This window comes from Genypterus blacodes, unplaced genomic scaffold (assembly GCF_046128005.1).
Source record: "Genypterus blacodes isolate CSIRO-AG114 ecotype Tasmania unplaced genomic scaffold, CSIRO-AGI_Gbla_v1 ptg000057l_1, whole genome shotgun sequence".
Classification (NCBI taxonomy): domain Eukaryota; kingdom Metazoa; phylum Chordata; class Actinopteri; order Ophidiiformes; family Ophidiidae; genus Genypterus; species Genypterus blacodes.
This window is the reverse complement of record NW_027466869.1, coordinates 192,172-212,109: the sequence shown is the minus strand read 5'-3', so window position 1 is coordinate 212,109 and position 19,938 is coordinate 192,172. Positions and strand designations below refer to the sequence as shown.

The following is a 19,938-nucleotide window of genomic DNA, read 5'->3' as shown; positions in this document are numbered from 1 at the left end:
GATAAAACCATGAAGGAGACAAGATGACAAGAGGAAGGTTCTGCTCACGTGGATCTCAAGTTAGTAGCCTGTAGTCGTTAATAATGATCACGTTGGCTGCTCTCCAATCCGCAAAACTGACAATGTACTACATTTGACCAATGTATACATTTCTAGATGAATAAAAATATCATCATCATGTAGCGACACACCCAAATACCTAATACATTTGTGAGTTTGCATGTATGCATCCACGCCGCTGTAGTCAAAAATAAATGAAACATTATGCACTTAGATGGACACAGGACTGAACGGTTGTTTACTTCACCAAACCGCTTATAATGCAGCTGTGCAAAAACAAAAGTGTATATACAGTATGTGGTGCTTTCATCTGCTTTGTCGGTCAAATTTGTATCCATTTGTCTTGTTCGCTTCTATACAGGCCTAGTTTGTTCTTCATCTCATCAATGATTTATGTGCTGTCACTGTCTATTGCTCATTTTACATGATTATTTATGAAACAGAGTAAGACACACAGTTCAAAAACATAACACATTGCAACTAGACTCCAGAGGAATAAAGGTTTACCTCCGACGATGGGAGTCAGCCAGTGTCCTCAGCCTAATACTGTTATCCCCATGTCACACATCAGCCCTTTTTCATTGAGTGACCGTCTCAGAGTCCAGCCCATGAGTCTGTAAATTAAATTGTAATCCGCTGCCTGACAGACTCGACAGCCATACTTCCAAGAATAACTGCCAACCTCTAAGAGGAAGATTCCCCGCATACAAAGAAAGGAAGTTTAGCTAACAAGGTTTCAATCCCAAGGAAAATCTAATAAGAGCTCAAGTTGCGTGTCACATATCACAGACAGGACCTGATTTATTTAAAGTGGCATATAGAAATTTGAAGGATGGAGGCCGGCATTGTGCCCCATTAAGGACTTCCAAGTGCCTGCTCTTCCCCAAAAAACATATAATTTGCTTCATGAGATCCCAGACTATGACTTTAAAAACACACAAAAGCCACATTTCTACTTTCTCTGATATAAAGGAGGTGGACCCAGAGACCATTTCATTCAGCCATGCTGAATAGAGTGAAGAGGACATAATTATGGCTTTTGTAGTTCCCGTGGTGGTGCCAATTCTGCTCAAAAAAGATGGTCGCAGTAGGAGCCATTCATCTTGTTCTCCTGTGTTATTGAAAACAAGGGTAGAAGATGAAGTCTAGTACCGAGTTTATTTCTGATTAAGTAGTTGTATAACAGATTTCTATACCAAACCCTTTATCTATATCAAAGTATATCTACAGTATATGGGTCAGTGTAGAGTCTAGGATGCTTATTTGAAACAGTTTAGTATGGTCTTATTGACAAACAAGAATTGTGGCAAACAATAGTGGGGCATGTTCTGTACTCATTTTGCTATAATTCTGGACACATATAAGCATGTGCGTGCAAATAAATAAGACTAAGACACACACACACACACACACACACATACACACACACACACACACACACACACACACACACACACACACACTGTACATCTTTGATATAATCTACAGAAAACCTATTAGCGTTTTAGAACATCATTTTGTATTTATTTTCAGTAATTCTATGTCAAAAAAGGACATTTCGTGAAGAAGATGAGGTGTGTGTATCATCACAATGTCTTGTACTGTGTGTATTAGTGCTGCTCACCACCATAGTCAGTCAGTGTCTGTATAGGACAAAATGTGGTATAATTTTTTATATTTATATTTCTTATATATTTTGTTGAGGACACATGTTCAGCGTTGATGAACTGAGAGGCACTGGCACAGTTGTTGCCATGGATACACTGCACAGCTTCACCTACACTTTGTTAGTTGGCAGGATTCAGAGGCCTGACCAGCTGACCCCTAGTAGATATCATATCAAAAACAACAAACAACAAACAACAAAAACACGTAAAATACTGAAGCTCGCAAAATTGCATACTCCAATAATAAAACCTTCTGCATTATAGATTTGTGTATCCTTCATAATCCAAAGTAGCAATAAATGGCAATCAGCAATCAGTTTCTGCTGTGCTGTTATAGTTAGTAAGACATATCTCTCCGATGTAGAACATGAGTTGGTCTCTCTGTCTGTTCTGAGCCTCTGTCTGCGAACACCAAAGCAAACCACAAGCTGCACCGACACAAAGTTCAAAAGCGGTCTACACATTCAATTTGCAAGGAAACAAAATGCCTCCTGCATAAAAGCATAAAACCTTCAATACATCAGATGCAGACTTCCACCAATTATTACACTTCCTTCCTCTGTTTATTCCTACCAATCTATACATTCATTTTTTATGAGGTATATAGGCTTAGAAGTGAAAGATAAAACGCACGCACAGCTGCTGGTGATGCTTTGAACGCTTGATGTGTGGTATCCCAAGATATTTAAAGTTATCATAACACTTGGCTAGTGTTCCCTTAACTTCATTGCTATGGAAATCCAAAGACAAAATATGATTATGAGCGCTAATAATAAATCATTGCAGAAATATGGTCTTAAATGGTGACATCTTCTATATTTTCGCTCTAAATGTTAACTTTAAAGTTACAGACAAAGTATTCCTTAGTTGACACATTACTGTGGAACACATAACTACAGGAAATAACTGTAATGCCTATTCTACATCCGTGAATCGTGCCACATCATGCGTATCATACCAAAATTAAAAAACACATGACACCCTTAACTAAGAGCGACATCTTTTCTGATTCTCAATATTTTTCACTGGAGAGAAAAGAAGAAGCTATCAGTTCATCAGCTGTGGCCAGATCCGGAATAGGCCCATTGTAAGAGGCACATTGGGTTCTCCATTCGCAAACACAAACACACAAATCCAAAAACATGTTGTAGTTTATGGTTTTGTGGGACTAGATTGCATTATATTAGATTTCTGTGTTATTTTATCAAGCATAGACATGTAATTACAAAGTCTGAATGAAACGGAGAGATATCTTTCTTTGATTGTACAGTTGTCTGTGTTATTTAGTCATTTCCATGTAGTTCTGTAGATATATAATAATATGACATTTACTATGAGTGAACTAAGAGACCGTAACATAAAGACTGAAATGCTGCTGACCTACACTGCTACAAGAGAATACAGCGTAAGTGGTGATACACACTGTATCCTTGGAAAGCGTGTAATCAGGGCACTCTAACACAAAGAATGACAGCTATACTCACAAGAACCTTTGCAGAGAGACACACACACATATAGAGAGTTAAAGTACATACATGAATGACACACAGAAACGTGTGACGTGCACATATGCAGGTAAACAATGCAGCACCTCTATAAGTACCTCACACATTCAGTAAGAATATATCCAGAAATTAAAACAAAACAAAGAACACCCTATTGTACATATTACTTTGTATTTTCTCTAAATTTTGTTTGCTGCAGGTACTTATGCTGGGCCCTGACAAATGCTAAATGATGCCATTGTATTCCTTTGGGAGCTACATCTTATAGAGCACTAAAGACTGACTCATTCTCTCTTAAATCCCTTTATTCATCTTGTCTCCAGTCTTTATTCTCATTTTCCTTCATCCTTATACCTTCCCTCTGCTATCCCACCAGCACCAAACAACATACACAAACATATACACTTTTCTTTAATGTTAGCCTCCAGTCCAGAATGACCTGCTTTATCAAGTTGGATGCCTGGGAGGAGGTCCTTAATGAATATGAACTCAGCCTCCTCCATCTAGCAAAGACACGGTCAAACAGCTTATTAAGAGTGGTATCAAAGTATCAAAACGTTCTGTCAGAGAATGTCTTAAATGTGTAGAACAGTCAGGAAAGTATAGCTTTGCTGGAAGTTTAACAATGAATTTAGGGGAGGTCATTGTGAGGTAAATAAAACATTAATAGGTCAAATTACCCTGCGGAGCTTAATAGAAAACACAGAAAGAGAACATGATGAATGTAATACAATAAACTGATATAATATGTCATTAAACATGTTCAATGACTGTGATTGACAGACAAAATTCTTTTTGTATTTTAATCATAAATTGGTACATGATGAAGTACATTGAGCCTTACTGAAAGATCCTTACAGTTTATAGCAACAGCAATAAGCCGCCAGTTACTTCCTAACAATTCAGGTCTTCTTCTCCATGGAATTTGCTTTTGTTTAAGTTTGAGTGAACGCACAAAGACACAGAGCGAGAGAGCGAGCGAGAGAGCGAGCAAGAAAAAGAGAGAGAGAGAGAGAGAGAGAGAGATAAGAGGAAGAAGCTCTGTGACCCCTCAGCACATGGGTAAATTAATTCACTGTTCTCCATCTATAATGACTCGCCTTGGGAAATGATTACAATATTTCTGTATGATCATGGACACTGATGAAACTTGTAAACTAAAACATGGCCTGGGGTAAAACAACAGTTTGTTCTTTTACTTGGAATATGAAATGACCCTTAACTAGATTCTTGGTTTATTAGTGTTGTCGAGTTTGAGTAAAGGCCAAGTCGCCGTAGTCGGACTCAAGGCCGAAATATAGTACCTGAGTCTGAGTCAAGACCGGCAGAGACTGGAAAGTGATAGATATTCTATAGACGGTGCACATCAAAATAAAATAAATAGATAAAATGTTTTTACTGAGCAGCGGGATCTGTGAGTGGATGTTTTTCACAGGTGGTCCGGTGTGTGTGTGTGTGTGTGTGTGTGTGTGTGTGTGTGTGTGTGTGTGTGTGTGTGTGTGTGTGTGTATTAATTTCAGATTCGTTCAACCTTCAATTTTCATGAATGCTCTCTGAAAGTATCTCTTTGGTATTTGTTTTCATAATGTGAAATGATTTCTGAGTGACAATTCGCTTTTATCTACACTGATGGACTAAATTGACAAAACTAACTACATTCAGATGCATCTCCACAAGCAGCCCACTCGTTCATATTATTTTCCATTTTCCCCAAACAGCAGACTTCACCCGGCTGTTCATACATCTTGTGCTTATCCCTCCACTGGGAAGTCCTTGATGCTCGCCGACAAAGCCGCTTCCAATATAACACCCACTTATCTGAAATCTCTCATTCAGGTTTACCCTCCTCACGCTCACTCCGCTCTGCAGAGGAATGGTCCTAAACCACTGTGCAAGCACTTCTCCTTTGTGGTCCCGAGGTGGTGGGATAAGTTACCAAACTCCATCCAATCCACTGAGCGTCTCTCTGTCTTTAGCAGAGTGGGACTGTGTTTACCATCTATCTATACCTGTCCCGTTGAATGCAGTCAGGAAATCTCCCCTCGGCCCCTGTAAGCCTCCCTCCCTCTTCTCATCTCGTCCACGTTGTTTCCTATTTCCACCTTTTTCTCTACAGGTCTGAGAAAGATCAGGTCTGGGTCGTGTCCCTTTCTTTGTCTCTCATGTCATACATCTTGAACGAAGCTGATGAAAACGGTGACCAAAACCACCCCCCCTCATTTCTTCTCTCAATTTCACAACTCTCCATTAAGGTTAGTGGGAATCTTTCATTCGAATCAGACGCAGTATACGTATCGGTATCATAATCACCTTGATCCACCTCCTCCTCCTGTACAAGGTGCAATGTTCAATGCAAGGCAAAACAGTTGGACATTATTACATGTTCCTTCCTCACTGAGAGTTCACTTATTCTATTTTTTGCCTCCTAAGTCCAAACTGTGCAACAGGGTATGTGTGCGTTTGCATGCATCCTGTGCCCTCATGTGCTGCCCTCTTACCTGTAATGACCGGCCTTTCAGTGCAGCTCAAAAAAATCATTCTGGTAGAGAAGTCGACATTTGTCATGTTGATGATCATCTGGCCTGAAGTCACTGAAGTAGAGACGGCGCTGCTTTAGCCACTCGTTAGCGCTTTTGACATGAAGCTGGCACTGTGGAGAAAGGCACACAGGGAGAAAGGGTAAGGAAAACGGACAGAGACAAAGCTGAGAGGGGACAAGAGAACCAGGGCAAGATGTGAGAATGAAGGGAGAAGGGAGAGATTCAAATAACGAATGACATTGGAAGGGAATACGTTCAGAGGAGGTGATGTGAGGTGGGAGATGAAAGTAAATGAACAGGGGGAGGAGGAAGGAAGAAAAGAGGTAAGAGGGCACAAGATGAAAATGAGGAGAGATAAAGGAAGGAGAAAAGGGATGGCAGAATAGAGACAAGGCCGAGGGTGAAATGAGTTTATGGGTAGAGTGGGAATAGGTAGCAAAATAAAGAGGGTGAAAGGTGGTGCGATGGAAAAATGAATCAGAAGATGTGATGAAAAATGGGGAGGTTGGAGAGGAGAGGAGCGAGTTATCAGAGGAGAGGTAAGGTGAGACAAAAAGGATGGAAAGATGTCCAGATGAAATGGGAAAGAGAAGCGCCAAGAGCTTTCCCTGCGTAAGTGGAAATGAGGGGGAGGAGAGACGAAGGCTAATAACGCTGTATTGAGACCTGGCTCGTTTGGAGCACATATTCAGTTTGTTTGGGCATGTGAACAACGTAATCACCTGGTCTAGGGCCGCCTAGAGAGGGTAGACTCTGCACGCTTGCAGTGCTTTTGCTTCGAGAATGCAACTCAATGACTCAAAAAACCAATCAAACTCACTTGCTGCACACTATAGACTATGAAAACGTGCATAGAGTATGATGAATGTTCAGAAGTGGCATTGTTGGGTGAACGTGTAGTTGTATGCCTCCATCAGAGCACGTCTTAAACACTATTCCCTGAACCAGAACAAAGCAAGAAAACTCCTGACAAACTACAGCCTGAAATTGAACGCCTGCCAGAGCAAGATGTTGTCTTATTTAACTTAAATGTGAACATATTTCCTTTGTGACTTCTGAGTGGCAATGAAAGTGTTAAAGTCACCTCCACACTGGACATGCAGCATCAGGAGGAAAACAAAAACTGAAGCCGTATTAAAAACATTTTTTCCTATTAGAAGGGATGCTTTTATGTCCCTGTTGTCTAGCCTCATTCCCCTCCTATTCCCCTTTGCGTCGTGCACAAGGAGGAGAAGCTTTTACCGGGCTGGGTGCAGATAACGATTGTGAAATTGAAATGATTTGGACCATTCATGCAACTCAATGGAAAAAGTGCAACTCCGGGGAAAGTACTTCACATTAGTCAAAGAGAGCAAGTGGAAAATCGTTTCCTGTTCCACTTTTGTTGCTGCCCCGTGAAATTTATACGGAATTCAAACATGTTTAATGATCCCTGGCGTTAGTGTGGCTCTTGGTCGTGGTTCTGATCACTATTTGTGAAAGTAATTTCCTCTTTTTCAATTTAATCAGTAAAAGTGGTTGGATCCCAGCTCTGCTCGGTTCAGTCCCAGGTCAGTGGGGGTGCAGGAGATTCTCTTCATGAGGTCTTTCAGTTAAAGTTAAGCTCAGCTCGCAAAGTGTACACAGATTGGATGCTGAGCAGTTTAATTGACTTGAATGTGCCAATGATGTTCTTTGTGAACAGGTTGTCAAATCCATTCTAAAAGGGAAGAAAAATATCAATGTAAGCTTGATGTAAATGGTAGAAAACCCACCCATCTGCTGAGAAAATGGACCTTAATTAACTGTAATAGAAATGTGTAGCTGGCAGTTAACACAATACCGGTGGTGCAAGAGAGAAACTACTCTGAGCATTAAAGGGTGTGTACATGTCACAGATGTCGGTTTCTTACTCTTTCCGCCCTTTACCTTCTCATTGTCCTGATCAAAATGTTGGCCGTCTTCCAGAAAGGTGTCCAAGGCTGATCAGCTCTCCTCTAGAATTTAGCTGCGGGACCATATGCTCCCTCTGCACTTCTGCCACCCTGCGAAGGAGCTCCTCTCAGGGGTGTAACTGTGTATGCACTGGATGTAGTTTGGCAATGACAGCTCATATTCTTTGATAACATATGGTACCTTGTTGTTTTGAAGGGAGCAGATGCTGACCGTTCCACTGGTTTCACCAACTCTACAGACAGATCTGTGTAAATAAGGGCAAATCAAGTATATTAATGTTAGCTATACATTGAACAGACAAGCTCACAATATGAACATTTTCTTCATCTGCACTGAGGTTGCATGTCAACAAAAAACTGACCAATAGAGAGTGAAATGCTTTATTCATATACACTACAGAAACCCTCACATATACTCACTATATACATTATTTAACATGATTTGTTTGCGCCTGAGTTTTGTGAATCAATATACTAATAACCCAAACAACACCGACAAAGCTGCATCTCACAATAAACAGTGTAGGACCATGAAAAGAACATGACAACCCCACTTTTGTACCTGCTGGTGTTCTCTTTTAATAAGTAAGAGTCTAAACCACCTCTTTGTACACACCAACCTTCAAAAAACATTCATTAAATGCTTTATAAAAGTGTTTCACCATAACAAACTACTTAACCTCCAAAAGTACACCAAGTTGCGTTTAGCTGAGCAGCACACACACATGCAGGTACCAGACAAACAAGAGCAAACAAAACCGCCCTAGCGTTCTCTCAGCCATAACACAGATAAAATATGGTTAATGCTCACTCACTGTCATTTCAAGCTTGAATAGTAACTTGTCATTGAAAACCTCTGGAAAATTCCATGGGTATATGTGTGGGAGAGTCTGAGCAACTAATCCAATCCATCTAAGCCATAAAGCTGCAAAGTACATCTAGATCAGACTTGCAAATGTCATATCTGATGCTCTGATATCTTTGAGTGCTGCAATGTGAATGCCATACATGTCCTTCACCTGACAAAGGACTCTCTCGCTTCATCGAAACAAAAGTACTGATTTGTTGGTGTCATCAATGCAGAAGTACTAGATTGTTAAAAAAGCAACAGAATGATGTTTCTATATATATGACTGCTGTACCAATGGGATGCACACAGTAAAGCTATGAAAGGGTCTTAAATCTTTTAGAAAGCAGGTCGAGAAAATTTAGTTTTCCCCTCTCTCCCACCAGTTCATGTTCTTTCTCTTCTCTCTTCTCTTTCTCTGTCCACAAGGGGCATTAGGGTCAAAGACATCCTACATACATTGAAGATTATCATTGTCATCATGTCATTAAAACACTATTCAAGGAATGAATAGTCCAGGAGTATCTTAATCTACAGTTTGAATATGTTAAGAATGGATTAGGTTTTGCTATATTATGTGATATTACATGGTATTAAATGATATACTGTAAAAGGTCATGCTTTCATTTAGACAATGAAATTAAAATACATTATTACCTTTTTTTCATTATTTTCAAAAACAGGATTTTCCCAGTTCATGCTTAGCTTTAATGTTATTTCCTTGTAAAAAAAAAAAGAATGAAAGGGTGAATGAGTTTAGTCCTCTGGCATCAGAAAGGTTTTGGGCTGCCACTCACAAGAGACCTGGGAACAGAAAAGCTTGAGTAGCTCCATTTTCTTCGACACTCTTGCAGTGATTTTGAGCTTGAAATGGAATGAAATGACCTGAGCCGCTGAGGTGTCTGCCATGCTCCCATCTGTGAGTGTAGAGATTGGAGGAAAGGGTATTGTATTGGTGGCAACCACAATAATGAAATATGTTTAGGATAGTTTCACTGTGCAATGTTTTCCTGTAGCAAAACCAAATGTATTTAAATACATTTGATTAAATTGTGTCGGTTGTTTCGTGCCATCAAACTGATTCCAACATCATCTTGCAACTCTGCTGATGCTTCTGCGGAAAGTTCGTTGTTTTGTGATTCCAAGTCTTATAGAACGTCTTTACTAAAGAATTAAGAATGAATACCTTCGAGTGTAATACCTTTCAAGTGTAGTGTTTATTGCAATAACACACTGATGGCGTAGCAGTAAAGTCTTAAAATATCCCATTAAATGTATTTCTCCAAAGCCAGACATCACGTTCATCAGCTCATCCCTGTCTGAAACCTCCTCAGCTTTGCTCTGCTGAGCTGTGAAATAAGGACATCTGATTTTTCAATGTCCCTCATCCAATAGATTATCGGTGTTCTTGTTGTAAGGTTCAAAGAAAAGGAGACTAAATCACTCTGAAGTGAAAAGGTCAAACCTTTGAAGTGTTAGATACTGTGTGTAAATTCAGACAAACACACAGGCGAGCAATCATTCCAGCGAGCTCCTGTATGTTTCATTAGTATTGGGCTATTCCAGGTCTGCGGTCTTTCATTCATCTTTGTTCCGCAAAACACAGACCCCCCCACAGGCAAAAGTCGGGTCCTCAAAGTTTAGATGGCAAACCACTGAACACTTCATCATCCAGACAAATGGTAGAAACACTGGGTCAATTGTTCACACCGGCGCTGCCTGAGGGTTTTAGTGGTTATACACAGTGTCTTGTATTTTAAAAACGCTATGAGAGGAACTCCTCAAAGACTAGTTACTTTCAAGAACCCACATAACAGAGCAAAAGTCCATACACCTCATCTGTACACCTCTGTAAAAAAAAGACCAGTGAAGATATTGGCAATAGACCAATAAGAGAGCAATGATTGATTGCTCAAGAAAGGAAGCAAACGCACACTTACAAAAACGTACATTCTTCGAATCGTTGTTGGTTTGCTGTATAGATTTCAAGGATATTCAAGGTTGTCTTATGGCATGTGTTAAAGAAAATCAAGCAGTTTGGAATTTTCGCAAATCTGGTAAAACTATTATAATTCCAATGTGTGTATTTGTTCACTCTGGAACGTGACGCAACAAGCTGACCAGTGTTCATTTCACTGATAAATGATTTCTACTACAATTTGCAGATTAACTTTAACCTTTATTGTTTTCAATGGGAATAACTCTCTGGGAGAAGTTCAAACTTATGAGCCTTGATTATCTTTTTAAGTGAAATAAAAGGTTTGTGATTTCACTATGCATTAGTTTCTGATACCTAATCTTCAATGTTTATTAGTTCTGAGTGCATCGGTATTCTAAAGAAGTCTAAGTAGGAGCAGCTAAGTAATTGCACGAGCCGACACATTCACGCTGTCGATGTCAAAGTGGGAAAATAGCTGCTGGGCTTCCTCCTCCATCACTTCCTCTTCTTCATTAACTAGGGAGAGGAAGGACCGACACTGGCTGGAGGGAGCAATGTGTTTTAATAGACAGCCCTATTAACATCTTCACGTCACAGACAAGAGATTAATTATCTGTTTGAATATTTTAAATCCGAGACTGAAAGAGAAGATGAAAGGGAGGGGCAATGTATGAAATTTAAACCAAAACCAAATGTGGCTTTAGCAGAATCTGTTTAGGGGTTAAACACTTCTCAGTTGTCTCCTGATCATTTGATTTCACCTGTTCATGCTGATGCAAATTTTGTCTGCTTCAATAAGTGTAAGTGTTGGTCATCCCATTGCATGCATGGGAATTCTCATGATTCAATCTGTTCTTCACACTGTAGTGCCTCGTCAGCAGCGAGCACAGCATTCATCTAAGCATTATGTTTCCATGATTTAACAACTGTGGCGTGACATTAATCAGACAAGCTTGATGATCTGCAGCTTTGACAGCTAATGACCCGGTTTGCCATCCCCACAAATGAAATGCAAAAACAGTATTTTACAAGAAAGAAAGAAAGAAAGACAGAAAGAAAAAAAGAAAGAAAGAAAGAAAGAAAGAAAGAAAACAGTGATGAGGTCAACGTGTATATAAAAGTATACACAAAGACAAATGTACAATGACACACACACACACACACACACACACACACACACACACACACACACACACACATTCAATCCATGCATGCATAATGTAAATGTTGTCAGCCAGTTACAGTGCTGAGTTGCAAGATGTCTAAAGCATCGACATGTGTAACATTGATCTTATTCAGAGCTTCATTGATGAGGCTGAGCGTTTTGTCTATGTTCCTGTCGTCAGAAACACATGGGCAAAGTTCATTTTAGCTGCTATACGTGGTCAGATCTTGTGATCAATTCTTGGGTAATTATGTTTTCCATATATAGTGCTGGAAAAAGTCGAAATTTAATATGGAAAAACAGAGAATTGGAAAAACTCCTGAACTTCCCAGATCTGCAGCAAATTCAGGTCAAGCTTAATAGCGCCACACATTGAGAGTTGATTTGTACCAAATGGCCATTCAAAAATACATGTATATATTTTCAAAACAGCTTTATTGTTTGGTTTTAGCAATGATGTCATTGTTATACCGTATATGAGTGACAGGATTGTTGGGAATTGCACCCTGTGGTGTTTTTGTTGTTCATTTGAAGCCATTTTGCTTTTGGAATGGTGGTTGCCATGCCATTAAGAGCCACCAACAGAATGTCTGTGTATGCATGCACACCACATATACGTGTGGACACACTGTACTCACCTGCCAAGAAAACTCCTTTCCTTCCCGTCTTGCAGCAACCATGGACTGTTGCCAATGATGGTGATTAGCTTTTTCTGCTGACAGGTGAGCAGCAAGAGTCAATAGCCTGACCTGTCCGTGGCACACGAGTCTAACTTCACACCCCTATTGTCCGGCTCTGGATGAATAGAAGCTGTCACTGGTAAAGGACATCATTTATCGCATCAATGGGCTCCGAGCAACGTCGCCGCCAAAGGAAAGGCAATTAGGCCACATGTTCTTTTGTATCAAGGGCACCAAATTTGGAAGATTGGGTTTGAGAGACAGACAGGCGGCACCGTGCGCTAACCAGTGTCAGAGGACTGAACTCGCAGACTGACTGAGTGGAGTGTCACCTCATGTCAGCCAACATCTCTAATCAAACTCCACCTGAACACACTGCAAACTCTTCAATCAACAGCCTGCTGACTGGACCTGGACGTGCTGTATGCTCTGTGCCTGTGTGACAGCAAATGCAACCCACTGAAGGACTTCTACAGTTACAAATACATTAACAGGCCTTTATTATGTAATGCAAACGCTCTTAACTGTGCACATTTTGTAGGTAGATCGTCTGTAGGAGATTCTACAGATTTTGAAGATCTGGAGTGGGATAATGGTTAAATGCCCTTTAAATAATGACACCGTTTACATTCATTAACATTCCTGACTGACAGCTTCCTGACTCCCTGTATGCTTTCAGTGGTCAGATGTGATTGACTTGAAGTACTCTTAAGTCCTCCGTCGGGTGTACAGGATGCTACCTCCTTTGGTGACGCGTCCTCCTTTAATACCGCTCGGCTTAAAATAGGTGCGTTGGCAGCGGCGGGCTGAGAGGTAAAAGTGAGCTCACACCGCATATGTAAAGTCCTGAGCGTGGGTCAAAGCGCTGACAGCTTCATGTAGGAGCGCGGCGTGCTATATTTATAAATGAGTTCAGGATTGAAATTGAGGAAAAAAAGGCTACGGGCTATAAGCTTATTTATAATTGTGAATGTCAGATGCTCTGACGTTTGAGTCATCGCGTGCTCCGTTTTTCTTGCAATGTTTGAGTTACGTTACATCCTCTCAGCTGCCTTTGTCTCTCTTTCACTCTAACCTCAAATTTGCTTTACATCCACTACACGCAGTAGCAAGTCGATGTGTCGCAATCAATGCCGTTTGTTTGTCTATCACACAGCAATCACAGCAATAACAAACGATTGCTACGACTTTATATCAAACTGAGCGGGTTGCTTGGGGTTAGGGTCAGGTTGTTTTCAAAAAGGTCAAAGGTCACAGGATGAAAGTCAAAGATTCACCCCAATGGCATGTATTATGGAAACGGCATGAAATACAGCTATGCATTGTTTGTAGTAGACATTTGTTTAACGTTCCTTTCTCTCCGTCTTGCTGCGAGTGCCTCGGAGCAAGCATGGACTATTCAATAGCCCCAGACAGTCTGCGGTGTCTGAGTGCTGGCGTCACACCTCAGACTGTCTGGCTCTGGAAGAATAGGAGCTGTCTAATGTAAGGGACATTGTTTATTGCATCAATGGGAAGGTGTAATGTGATAACGCACCTTTTTATCAGGTTTTGTATTAACCCTGGCACCTTTGGTTTGGAGTAAAAGTCAGGCCTTCTCTATTTATTTGTTTTGGAATCAATCCGAGGCACATGTGAGTGATAAGGGAGATAAGAAGGAACGTGATTAAAGTAAGTTGAATTCTACAATGAAAGCAGTGGTGTGGGTGTAAAGCTGAGGCGGAGAGAGGAAAGTGCATAATAACAGAGAGGAACTGAGGGCTGCAGTCCAGGTATTGATTCCTGTTCGGGGGCCTGAGGGTTTGTGCCTCCGAATCAAATCAAAGCGGAACATGCCAACAGGTCTTGATAGCGGAGAGCAAACACAGCAGTTGATCTACAGAATGAGAAGGCTGCACAACCGCACAACCCTACAGTGTGTGTGATTGTGCTACGTGGAGCAGCTTCTGTCTCACTCACATGTCTCCAATATGGGCGCCAAATCTTTTTCGGCATAGATCTGATCGTTAGAATGTTGGATTGTGGCGCATGTGGGATTGTTTTCAATCCTTTTGATTGTTTTCTTCACAAACACCTTTGCTGAAAATGTGGTACTTCCATTTCTGGGTTGCAAATCCTTTTTGTTTTCTTCCAAATGGCAATTGGACAGGGGTGTTATGCATCTTACGCACACACAAACACACCTTGACACACACACACACACACACACACACAGATTCAATTAGTCACATAGCACAGACACCGACACTCTTACGCAAACCGTGCAATAATACTATTTTTCAGAGGGAAGAAGATAAGAGCGCAGGTAGAATCATAACCTCTGTAATAAATAGTTGGAACTGAACAACAGGGGAGAAGAGCTGTGGGGAAATTCATACACCGGCAAACTGTCGGATAATCAAAAGCTACAGGAAAACCTTTGAACCGTAAAGTTCGAAACACTTCCTGTGCAAATATAAATAACACACCCTGCCGGTGTTGTTGTGGATGTGGATCTGCTGCCGGCTTGCTCCATTCCATTTCACATTACCACGTAGTAAATACAAGATGTAATCAGAGCCGCCGTTTAGCATAATACACAAGAATTATGTGGGTGGATGAACTAAAACGAGAGGACATGTAAACAACACCTGAACCAAAACAACAGTCTGCACACATTATCCAAAGTGAATGACCCCTGCTTAACCTCCAGAGTTGTTTTCTAAAGAGAGAGAGAGAGAGAGAGAGAGAGAGAGAGAGAGAGAGAGAGAGAGAGAAGAGAGAGAGAGAGAGAGAGAGAGAGAGAGAGAGAGAGAGAGAGAGAGAGAGAGAGAGAGAGAGAGAGAGAGAGAGAGAGAGAGAGAGAGAGAGAGAGAGAGAGAGAGAGAGAGAGAGAGAGAGAGAGAGAGAGCGGTGGCGACGACGACATCACGCCCCGTCACGCGTACAGCACAAGGCGTCTGAACAATCTTCCTGGTGAAGGGATGAGCCCTATCAAATAATCGATCATGAGCACTCAGGCAGCAGAGCTCAAGCTATGCCCTCTTTATGTTTAATGACCTTATATTTCAACTGCAAACTGCTGTAGGGATGAACCGAGCCTGCCAAATCACTAAATGAACACAGGTGGCTTTGGCCGTGGTATGACACAGCTCACACACACACACATCCAAAGAAATGCATGCAGTGTACATGGACATACGTGGGCAGTAATGCGCTGCGATACATGTGATTATGATGTCAAATATCAGAACTTAAGGATGGGAGAGCTGTCTGAACATGCAGCCAGGAGATGAAGACGACATCGCTGTTTGCTCGCTGTTAGTTCAGTGTTTGAAAATGCAAAGAATTCATTCGTTTGTTGTCGTGCGAGTGACAAGAGCGTGGAGCTTCATCGGCCAATCAATTCAGAATTACACAAGACAAGACAAGATGAGGGAAATGTTACCAATCATTCATTCAATTTAAAAAGTTTAAAATAGGAATAAGGGAGGACTTTTGTGACATGAATGCAGACGCACAACATATCTAATGTGATACGTACATGATTACATGCAAGAAGGCACGTGGTGAGATATGATTGGCTGGTGTTTAGAAGCGGCACTGGAAGCAGTCTTTCACTGATTTTCTATCTAAGTGTGAGCAGTCATGGAAGGGGAGAGTCACTGTAAATTATAAATGAAGAGATGGTAAGATCTGAGAGAGAGAGAGAGAGAGAGAGAGAGAGAGAGAGAGAGAGAGAGAGAGAGAGAGAGAGAGAGAGAGAGAGAGAGAGAGAGAGAGAGACCCATTCTCCCAGAGGACGCTCACTCACACTGACTCAAATATGAACACCAGACACAGCCAACATCTCTCCCAAATACCGATTGCACACCGGCCATAAACACACCCACCCACACACACACACTAACACACTAACACACGCGAATCACCTCCAATCTATGGAGATCTAAAAGAATTATATAAGAGTTAGGTAATACGTTTTGAAAAATAAATGGTGCTCAGCTCCACCTTTGTTTCACCTCTGGTTATAGTATTTTGTATATTTAACAACTTCATCCAGTGACAGTAGTCAACACTACACAGTACACCCCCGCTCTGAAACCTTGGCTCATAACTCCCACTTGTCGAAGGTAATTGCAAAGTTATACATAAAGTTAACACACAAGGCAGTGATGTGGGGGAAGTGGGGATGCTGTTTAGTTTTATTTGACTTCCTTTTGATTCAAAAGTTTATAAAATAATGACTATGAAACAAGTTAAAGCAGTGGTGTGGAACCTTTTTCCTATCTGGGGCCATTGGATATTTAAAACATCATTTGCAGGCCACACAAGATGATCAATTTAATAATCAACCTTTGCCCTTGCAGATTGGGAAAATGCACAGTGTTACCTTTCCACTGCTTTAATTAGGCTTCAACTGATTTCACATTTGCCCTGCAGTTTGACATTCAGCTCTAAGAGGTACGATGTAATGTCGACCTATGAAACCTTGCGATTGCTGAGTTCCGCCACAGCTTTTCCCTTCATGTCTATAAAATTGCCTGATTTCATTCCACAGTTCATAAAACAACATGAGCATGTTCCCTCAGCTCAGCCACCGCACTTCACAATGATGAACAAGATCGCCGCACTCCAAGTTAAGATCACTCAGTAACTCCTTAAACTGGCCACAGTTCAAATGTGTGTATGGTCATGTGACTGCTGAATTGCTTTGTGGACCTGCTGTTAGTTTATCAGAGTTTGTACGAAACTAAACACAGATGATCCATAGTTTAAGACTTCAAGGCAAGAAATATACCTAAACCTTTAATCCTCACTCAATTACAGGCATCACTTGATGAATTCTGGATGTTCTCCATCTCAAATATTCATCTTACGCATAAACTACTGGTCTGCTGTAACTGTACAAGCATTTAATAGGAATCTCCAGACGTGTGGTTACATTTCCTTTTTCATTTGAATAACTATTGCATTAATGTTGAATACTTTAGAAAATGAAACCTGAAGAATAAATCCAATAATCCACAAAAGGAGCAGTGTTTTGCAGTTACTGGCACAACTTTGATGTTTTAAAATTATAGACTAACCATCTGTTTATGAATGAAGAATAATATTCTTAATGGAGTAGTTATCTAAATAGCGGCTGTACTGAATAAGATTGATAGGCATTACAAAATGAAATTCATTCATCAAAGACCAGCTTTACATGACGTGTTGGCTCACATAAACAAACATCCCTCTGCTAGCTTGTAGCCCATTCATGCATCTAGTGTATATGATGAATACACTGCCATCTAGTGGAATAAGGCTCATAATACAACACAGGAGGGCTACAGATACTTGATAATTGATACAATTATAAATAAAACATTATAATTTATACAAATATCACAACAAAACTAAGAATAACCTGAGGATACTATAAACTAGTCCAATAAAGTCACTTAACCCCGCATTGGCACGTACAAGGTCACGTTAGGAAAAATAATTGAGTTTTATGGCGATGAGATAATGTTCTAATGTCAGACGTCAGATTACTAGTTAGTTAAAGCCTATCAATACTTCAACTGATAGTCCAGACCAGCTTCCATATCTTTGAAGTCTAATTGTAATAAATGATAGATTAAGTCTCATTTTATAAGCCATTACCGCCCCCCAGTGGGTATATTGCATACTAACTGAAACAAGTTCAGGAGAGGAGTTCTGTGGGAAGATAATGAACATACTGAATGGTATCATGAGCGTAGATGTTGGACAGAGATCAAAACTTGTGACAAAATAAGATTTAATGGATGAACCCCCTTCATTTGTTCGTTTGAGCATGTGTGAACACCGCAATGAGAAAGCAACCGTTTCAATAAACGATACAACTCACTTGCTGTACTGTATATGCTATGAAAAAGAGTTTGCTGATAATGTGTATAGGCTCATAAATATTATAAATATCTAACCGAGCTTACCTGAAGCGTCTTCGGAAGGGGATTGTTCGTAAATATTTGGTGGTTTGCCTCCATTAGAGCGCATCTTTTCCCGGTGTCTTGAAGCATTTATTTTTATTTAAACTTTGATACTCGCTCAAAATTAATGTATTGTCGATGTACCGTACCTAACGTTGTCAAATAAACGAGACAATAGCAAGCGCAGCAATTATACACAGATGGTGCTGATGAGCCATTTTCGCCACTGTATTTGTGATTATTGAGAACTTTTTCCAGGTGAGGAGGTCACTTCCTGGTCAGAATCTGGCCAATCACAGAACAGTTTGCTAGCGCGTGGCTTTTGTTTACACATTTTGGACCGCCGAAAATGTTCACGTGCCTCATTGGTTTGTTTTCCTACACTTTGCTGGTTTGGTGAGTCAGCTAATATGATATTTTGCTAATGTTGCGGTAGACTACAACATTTGGAAACCTTGAATAAGGTAAGAGGGTATATAGAGAATGGACAGATAAGTGGACAGACTAATAAATAGTCCAAAATGGCCTTGCAGAAATCAATCCTATCATTAATCAAAATCGAACAGGTGTCATTATTAAGGGAATAAATATAGCGAAGAATAGATGACACAGAATACCACAAAAACTAACACAAACTTGCATTCTGGTGAAATTTCCATTCCATATTGACGACATTGTAGGATAAAATAAACAGATAAATTGTGTACAAATACATCCTGTTACAGGTGTAGACTTTAATATTTTTAATCTGCCTCGAAACTCATAACAGTAGTTTCACAGAAACACGATTTTATATCAAATTCAAACAACAAACAGCACCAAACTATGTTAACAGATGTGAAATTTTACTTTCTTAGTGTGATACATGTTTCACCGCTAGATGGCAGCAATGCTCTGTTTCAAACGGATAGGACGGCGCTGCAGCTATGAAGGAGAAGTGGGTGAAAATTGTGGGCCAAATGACCTCATACTGTAGCATCATCATCATCACTAGGCGATGAAGAAAGAATTGAACACCCCCCTCTCTCTTGTCTCCTCTTTTTGTTCTTCCCCTCATTATCTGCAAAATAAAGCCTATATACGCATATACATACACATGTTGCTATGGCTACATAATTGCTGCGACTTGCACCAGTTGGGATGAGCTTGTGTGCAAATAAATTCAAAAACAAAGATCTGGTGGAGATATGGAGGAATCGGTGTTATTGTAATGTTCCAGAACATGCAGGGATGTGAGTTATCCTTCCTCGTGTTACATCCCAACAACAACAACATCAACAGCTGGACCACAGCTATACAAAGGCTCCAAACCCTGAGGAGTGACCGCCACACGCACACACGCCTGCATCAGCACCGCGGTTAGTGACGCAGCCGTGGCGCACACTTAAATCAGGGGATTGCGCACAATGCACCAAAAAAACACCCGGAAAAAAAAGGAATCCCAGGATATCCCACCCCCAGTCCCACACCCACACCCACCCCTCCAAACGGAATAGCCCTCCTCCTCCTCCTCCTCCTCTCCTCTTCCTCCTCCTCCTCCTTTACCTCCGCCTTCTCTCACTATCACACACCCCTCTCCTCTTCTCCCTCACGTCCCAACTCGGGAGCGCCGCCGATCGGTCACTAGGATTTTCCCTTCTCGGCCAAAATGGAGGAGGAGGT

At 40.8% G+C, this 19,938-nt stretch overlaps 1 long non-coding RNA gene across 1 annotated transcript; it reads right to left on the bottom strand.

Moving 5' to 3' along the window:
- Positions 1-317: 317 nt before the first annotated feature.
- On the bottom strand, positions 318-18,508 carry LOC143002553 (uncharacterized). The gene is made up of 4 exons (XR_012963803.1): positions 18,280-18,508; positions 7,681-7,951; positions 5,731-5,882; positions 318-1,171 (listed from the first exon to the last, which is right to left on the bottom strand). It is a non-coding gene; the product is annotated as an uncharacterized LOC143002553 (long non-coding RNA).
- Between the last annotated feature and the right edge of the window lie 1,430 nt (positions 18,509-19,938).